The sequence below is a fragment of the Pseudopipra pipra genome, chromosome W, assembly GCF_036250125.1.
Source record: "Pseudopipra pipra isolate bDixPip1 chromosome W, bDixPip1.hap1, whole genome shotgun sequence".
Taxonomy (NCBI): domain Eukaryota; kingdom Metazoa; phylum Chordata; class Aves; order Passeriformes; family Pipridae; genus Pseudopipra; species Pseudopipra pipra.
In genome coordinates this window covers 62,300,077-62,307,185 of record NC_087580.1, presented here as the reverse complement: position 1 = coordinate 62,307,185, position 7,109 = coordinate 62,300,077, and positions in this window count along the sequence as shown.

Below are 7,109 nucleotides of genomic sequence, written 5' to 3'. Positions count from 1 at the left end.
AAATGAAAGCTGTCCCAGTGAACTGATGACTGATTTGTTTAACCATATGCCTTTGAGGTTTTTCTTGCTTCTCGTTAACTACCCGTCTCTGTAGTATCTGTGATTTGTGAGTCTGCAGTGACATTGAAAAGCAGCATTAATAACTGCCAAAATGTAGTCCATGATGCATGGAAGGCCAATTGAATAGGATTTAAGCCATGTTCAGAAAATTCAGCATCCCATTTTTGCCTACCATAACATGTAGGCACACAGGGTTTTGAATGTGTAAGTGCCACGATTAAGCATGCATTCGGTGATAAGGGGAGCAAATCTGTGCATAAAAAAATAGGTGGTCAGATGAAATCCATGGTAAGATCTAGCCTCATTGCTGGGAAGTACAGACATTCTTAGGGCACCAGCAATCCAAGGTTTAGAGCTAGTCCAAAGCCTAGCAAGAAAGGTGGGAGTCTGTGGGAGAACCTTAGTGGAGAAGGTTCCCAGTGTTTTGCTGCAGGGTTTATGGTTTCTACTGGGACTGGTTTTGCTGCTATTATAGGTTCTGTTCTCATTACTTTCTCTCTTTCCAACTTGATTAAAAAAAAAAAGAAAGAGTTTTCTTTCTTGTTATTCTTGTTGAGGAAGTAAAATGACTCATGCTTTTAGAAATTTGTCATCTTGATTAAAGATGGACTTTAAAACCCCTCAACTCCAGGTTTTAGCCTAGGGGGACTGTCAGATCTGAAAATGATTTCCAAACTTTCTAAGTTGGGACTGCTTTGCCTTCTGATATGGGCATGAAATCAGGTTGCAAGGATGCGTTGTTAGCACAGCTGCTTCTGAGGAGCACTCAAACTCTTAGAGATAGTTTTTTCCTTCTCCCAGTGTGAAGGCTTCGCTTGATGTGGCTTCAAAAGTTCATTGCATTTTTGGACCTGCTTAGAGATCTGCTGGATGCTGGAAACAAGCGCAGCTCCACAACAGGCACTTGGATTCTGCATTCACTTTTAACTGGTTGTAGAGAGAGCAAAGAGAGGGGAATAAATAGCTGGATGAAAAAAACAAAATTATTTCTTAAATTGAATAAAAGCAGTCAGAGAATAATGCAGCTTGTCTTTCAGAGCTGTGTGTGTAAAGGAAGTAGGGGGTGGTAAGTTCTGTTTATTAGCTCTTTAGAGGGAGCAGAGCTAGGGGCTTTTTTGCCCTTTTGGATTTGGATTTACTTTGCAGCACAGATTGTCCCAATGCAATGATGAGCTTTTACTGTAAGCTGTGGAGCAACTGTATATGAAAAGCAATCTTCTGACATTATTTCATTTAGGATTTTGTTGTCTTTTATGAAATTAAAACTTTTCATAGCTTTCTCAGCTTAGTCACCTGTCTCTTCAAAAGACCTAATAGAAACTCTAGACCTCAAACACTCCAAGGATCCAAACTTGATATTGATCTTTAGTTTACTCTACTTTAGCTTTAGTTTACTTCCAAGTCTAGCTGGGGATCTTTCCAAGGTCTTAGGCCTCTGTATCTCTCTGATCCTTGCCCAGCTGCCTGTCTACCAAACCCATGTGCCATTGCCAGCGTGTGATGATGACCCTCTTCACTTTGGACATGAAGGAGAAAGTGATGGGGCTGAAGCACGGGTGACCAAACAGGAAGGTGGCCAGAGAAGTACTCTGGGAATATGGTCATTGGGTATTGCTCACAGATCCCAGGATCTGGTTTACTCTTGCTTATGAGTGGGGGCAGTGGTGGGGCTTGTTTACATGTCCATCCAGCACAGGGGTTTTTCAGGAAAAAAAGAGTTGTGCAGACGGTAAGGATGACCCTTAGTTGTCTTCCTTAGGTGAGTCTGATGCACTTTTTTGAAAGTAAGCTCAGTGTGTGGAAAAGCCACGTAAGAGACCAATTTCCATGCAAACATGAGGTCAGAAAGTGGTGGCAAGGCTCTGACCTGTCCTGGTGAACACCAGAACAGAGCATGGCCCAAGGCTTGGCTCTGCAGTGCATATATCAGGATGCAAATGCCTGGCAGAGTGGGGTGCAGGGGTTGTTTCTAAATACCAGTGTGGGGTGACTTATTTAGCTTCTCACTCCTCTGAGGAGTTAATTCCTTTTCCTGTAAGGGTTTCTGTGCAGTCTTGGGCAGATAAGAGCTCTATGAATGTGGCAGCGATGAGAGCAAAGTTTCACAGACTCACGGAATATGATGAGTTGGAAGGGACCTACAAGGATCATTGAGTCCAACTCCTGGCCCAGCACAGAACCATTCCCAAGAGTCACACCATGTGCCTGAGAGTATTGTCCTGAACTCCATCATGCTTGGTGCTGTGACCACTTCCCTGGGGAGCCTGTTCCAGCACCCAACCACCCTCTGGGTGAAGAACCTTTTTCTAATATCTAACCTAAGCCTCCCCTGGCACAACTTCAGGCCATTCCCTTAGGTTCTGTCACTGGTCACCCATGTCTACCCCTCCTCTTCCCCTCCTCTACTGTACTACGATATCTCCTGTAATAGTGTTTGGGAAAGCTGTTCAGACAAATGTGTGTTAGGCAAGCATGGGGTAACCCAGGACTCACATAAATACTTCAAAATTAGAGATGGGTTAAAGATCGGAAGCCTGAGGTTTTAAGTTATTTTGAAATTTTTGTTAGCCTTAACCTTTAAAACTGAGATATATATGTACACAATGAATCATTCTGTTTCTGTACTGGTATTTTAGAAGATGGAGAAGTTGCTTTTAAGGTGGAAGGGAGAAAATGATGATACTCAAACTAGAAGTCAAGCTGCAAGGCATTACAGGCACGTCTTTCTTCCATATGATTCCACATATTCTGAATATCCTACTGATGTGATTTCTAAGACTTGGACACTGGCCTAACTTCCCTCTGTGTTTCCAGACCCAGGGTATTGTGAAGTGGTTCTGTGATCTGTGCCTGCCTCTCTTTGAGTCTTGCTAAAATTTTGGCTTTGGAGAATGCAGTGGTGTTTCCACCGAAACTCCCCTGAAATCCTATTAGTTTGTTAGACAAGGAAATACTTCCTGTAGGGGTTTTTTAATTTTATTTTTTTCTTCTTTTTTTTTCTTCTTTTTTTTGTTTTCTCTCTCAAGCCTTCTTATGGAGCTCTATAGTGGGGATTCAATAGAATTCTGCAAGGGGATTAATTCTCTGCTGAATTCCTCAGTTCTTTTTCAGAAGGGATGAGAGACATGAAGCTTAACTGGGGGAGTTTAGTAAGTGTTGAAAAGTGTTATAGCAGGCATCTGGGCAAAGTGCTATTATACATGCCCGTTGTTCCTAAGGTTGCAAACCAGTTTAAAATATTAATGCATACATTTACATCCCTGTAACTTCCATAAACCTTCATCTAATGGGCTGAAAAATATTATGCTTTCACTTTGCTTGATGACACTTTTCTTCCTGAAAGGTTGAGTGAATCTCTCCAGCTGGCAGTTGTTCCTCTTTTTTTTTCCTCAATTTATTCAGAAAAAGTGAGAGTGGGGGAAGAAGAGGAAACACTTTTCCCTTTAAATTATTCTAATGACATGTATTCTCTTTAGAAAGAGAACAACAGTCTTACCTGGTGGACTTTGAGCTGACAGACGGATATAAACAGGGTTTGTTGAACGATTCTGTCTTCTTTTGGTGTGAGTGGGACAAAAAAACAGAGGTCATGGTTTCTGATGCTGTTGCCTAAAATAGAAAAAAACTTTATAAACAATATTAGTATAGATAAGTTAGAAAACAGTTCTTTTAATAAAGCGCTTTATGGTGCAGCAAATATATAAATGTGCACGTGAGTGTTCAGGGGTTCTACAATTTTATAGCACTAATCCATCCAATCCGAGAAGTATCCTCCCCCAGGACCTCCCCAGATCTGTCCCCCTGCCACACCTCCCCGGAATTGAGTCAGAGGTCTCAAGACCCCTTTCTTCCTCATCTTCCTCCTCCTCACAGCATGCACTGCCTTTGGAGCTCCTCCAAGGTTCCTGGGCCTTCAAGGTTGCTTTGGCTACAATATCTTATTATTACTGTCCAGGTGCATATCCCAAACAAGATGTGCTTGCTAGAGTCTTTTCCCTTGAAAAGAACATTAAGCAAAACCTGAAGAATTTAGAAAATTCGATATGAAGTGTGAGAACAGGGTTTGGTAACTGTCAACTGCTTTCTATAGTGTTAGAAACTATACAACCATACTAAAAATCCATATTTGTTACAAATCTTAAGAATTCTAAGGCATCAGTGCCATGACAGATTGTCATTTTAGGCATCCTAAAGTTGATGATGTTTTATAGTCTGTTGGCTTAAAGAGAGAGGCACTGTTGCTACAAATCCTGCTGGATAAGTGTTGTAACTGTCATTTACTATAGGTGTTGGTTACATTATATTCCAGTTCTGTGTCATAGGAGGTAGTCACAGAAATGCAGTTGAAGACACCTCCTTTTGAAACATGCTCTCTTTTAAGTATGACTTTCAGACCAGAACATTTTCTTCAGTCTTAGCTCAATGAATAGACCTCTGTTAGGACCTGCCCCTGAGGCAGGGTCACTGAGGTTCTTGTTAATAGATCCCTTGGGGCAGATTAGAGTGAAACATTAATGACACTGAAGGACTGGTGTTTATATATATATGACAGGTTTATTTTAGAATAATTTGGTTGCAATGGAAAGGAGGTATGTAGCCGTTTTGGTTATTATCTATAGAAATATAACAATATAAAAGTATAAAAATATCACTTAAGAAAATATATAAGGAAAAGAAAGAAAAAGAAAGAAAGGCTAAGAGTAGATAGTGAAGAGGAAAGATATCACCACTCATGGATCCAGCAAAGAGAGTTGATTGTTGCAATTTAGATGCAAGGTTGCAGCCTTGATCCTTTGGGGGTGGGGGAATCTCCCCACCCCAAACAAAAAGTTCAATGGATTAATATAGATTCAGGTGGGAACACCCAGGTACCTCCCCTAGGGGGGGAGTTTTACACTGTCTGATGCAACACTGTGGATCATGCACAGTCCTCTGGTGGAAGGCCCCAGAAATGAGTCTGGGGGTGTTTTGGGGGTCTTTGATGGTTTATGACACCTTCTAAGACATGACCCCTGTTTCTTATGCCTGATAGTTGAGCCTGTTATGCCTTATCAGAAGGGATGAATACCTTCAGGCCTACGTGTGAATGTCCCAATACCACTCCCGGGAGAGGGGGGACAAGTTTTTCACTTGAGCCTTGTTGGGAGGGAGGACACTGGCACAATAAGAAGCATTATCTCATCTCCCAGAATCTGCTTCTTATTGGCCTTTTCCCTTATCTGGCTCAACCAGTTTGTTGCTAAACAAAGGTTGATTTGTCATGGTATAGTGGGTTTCTGTGGCTGGGTTTTGGTGGTGGTGGTGGGGGAGCTACAGGGGTGGCTTCTGTTAGAAGCTGCTAGAAGCTTCCCCTGTCCTGTGGAGCCAATGCCAGCTGGCTCCAGGACAGACTTCCTGCCACTGGCCAAGACCAAGCCAATCAGGAATGATAGTAATGCCTCTGTAATAACATATTTAAGAACAGAAGGTTTTTGCGCAGAAGAAATTCCAGCCAGGGAAAAGCCAAGTGAGAACATGGGAACAATAATGTAGACACCAAGGTCAGTGCAGAAGGAGGGGGAGGAGGTGCTCCAGGCACCAGAGCTGTGGCCCCTGCAGCCCGTGGTGCAGATCATGATGGAGCAGGCTGTCCCCCTGCAGCCCATGGAGGACCATCGGGGTGCAGAGACCCACCTGCAGCCCAAGGAGGAGCCCATGCTGGAGCAGGTGAATGCATGAAGGAGGCTGTGACCCCGTGGGAGGCCCAGGATGGGGCAAGGTCCTGCCAGAGACCTGAAGCCCATGGAGAGGGAAGCCCACGCCAGCAGTTGTTTCCCGGGTAGGACTTGTGGCCCCTGTGGGGGACCCACGTCGGTACAGCTCATTCGTGAAGGACTGCACCCCATGGAGGAGTGACCCACGGGACAGCAGTTTGGGAAGAGCTGCTGCCCGAGGGATGGACTCACGCTGGAGGGGTCCATCAAGGACTGTCTCCCATGAGAGGGACCCCACGGGAGCAGGGGAAGGACTCCTCTGCCTGAGCAGCGACAGAAACAACAACTGACCGTAACCCCCCTTCCCCGTCCCCCTGCACGGCTGGGGGCGAGGACGGAGAATATGGAAGGAGGGAGGGGTGGGGGAAGGTGTTTTTAAGACTGTTTTATTTCTCACTCTTTGGCTCTTATCCTGTTAGTAATAAATGTAAGTACTATCCCCACTTGGAGTCTGTTTTGCCCATGAAGGGAATCAGTAACTGACCTCTCCCAGGTCTTTACTCATGAATCCTTAGCTGGTTTTTTTTTCTTCTCTCTCCTCTGTCCAGCTACAGAGGGAGAGTGAGAGAGCAGCTTTAGTGGGTACCTGGTATCCAGCCAGGGTCAACCCACTACACATGGTCATCCTCTGGTGGTGGGTGCACACCTGGTCCCAGCAAAGCACTCTGCTGCTTTTGGAAAAGGCCCATTGTTTGAGTCATTAACATTTCAGTGTCTCACAACCTCCCAGGACCCTTAAGGAAAACCTCTGAAAAAAATAGTGTGAGCAACAATTAAAATAACATTAAGCTGTGGCATGGCCCTAGGTAGGAACTTGGACCATATTCAAACCTTCATTCATCTCCAGGAGATGAACAGCGGTATGGATACCTCAGTTCAGGGTTCTCTTGACCCATCGGAGCCCACAGACTAAACTTTGGTTGGTTGGGACCTAAGTGAAGGACTCAGATTAGGAGACAGAGACCTATAGGTCATCGATGGAGAGAGGGGGCACCCATGACTGACTTGACTGTGGATTCCCCCAAATTTTGACCCCATCCAAACCTTTGACATCCTTCTGAAGTCAGTGGCGTTACAAGTGTTATAAGTGACAGGATGAGAAGAAATGGCCTCAAGTTGCTCCAGGGGAGGCTTAGCTTAGATATTAAGAAAAACTTCTTCACTGAAAGGGTGGTCAGGCATTGGAACAGGCTGCCCAGGGCAGTGGTGGAATCACCCTCTCTTGGAAGTGTTCAAAAACCTGTGGATGTGGCACATGGTTTTGTGGTGAACATGGAAGTGCTGGGTTAATGGTTG